We start from the raw sequence: 957 nt of genomic DNA, 5'->3' as shown, positions 1-957 counted from the left end.
GATGGAGCTGAGACGTAACCCCTAGGCCACCAGGTTGCCCACCCCACCTAAACTTACTAGCTGAGTCATGGGTATTTTTTTTCCCGTATCATTGGTCCAATCGAAGTATAGTTTTCACATTTTGATCTGGTTACACTTTACTGTAGCGCCATATTGAAATGAAATAAAATAAACTGCACACAAGAAGTGAGACCCATGTAGACAATTTACCTTTTTCCAATCAGGGAACGGTCATAAAAAAAAAATTCTAAGTCTTTTCTTACTTTTGTAAAAATACCCAGTAGATGTGTTTGCAGAAAGTAAAGACTATTTCAGTGATAAAAAGTGTTTTCTGAGGTAACGAGACTTTACCATAATACTGGAAATTCCATCCCGTAACTGGACGCACTGAGTAGGGTCGTTCTCTCCTCTGCTTTCTGGTGACACCAGGTAACATGTTGCACTTGAGAGGCTTTTAATCCAGCACAGTGTGGGACCGGCTTATATTCTCACAGAGGACTGAAGAGGTGGCTCAGAACCTGAAATTGGAAACCGTGAAGAAGTGTTAATAAGGGAAAAACCCTTCTCTTTAGGCCAGGCCAACAGCCTTTGGGGACTATGGCTTCCCGCCGCCACTACATGAAGCGAGACTCGCAGATCTGGCTGACTGCTGCCTGGGGGAGGTGCTAAAGTAGCTCCGCCCCTCAGTGCGGTGCACGGAGCATCCTCACCTGCTCCTCTTGGATTCCTCCCCCCGAGGCCCAGTGAGCAGCAGTGACCTGTCATGTGCCCGGGCCTTGACCCTGTGGCTGCTTGGGAATGACCCCGACCTCTGTGTCATCCATGCCCAGAAATGAGCCCAGCAAAGCCCCTTGCCTCACTAGGTCCTTTCACTGCCCCCCTCAGTGTCCTTGACCCCTCACTTCCCTGGTCCTCTCATAGTCCAAGGAGGCCTCAGATCAAACTTCAGGTGGTGGC

The sequence above is a fragment of the Condylura cristata genome, unplaced genomic scaffold (assembly GCF_000260355.1).
Source record: "Condylura cristata isolate star-nosed mole 26May11 unplaced genomic scaffold, ConCri1.0 scaffold00072, whole genome shotgun sequence".
Classification (NCBI taxonomy): domain Eukaryota; kingdom Metazoa; phylum Chordata; class Mammalia; order Eulipotyphla; family Talpidae; genus Condylura; species Condylura cristata.
The sequence above is the reverse complement of the archived record's forward strand: the minus strand, read 5'-3'. Positions refer to the sequence as shown.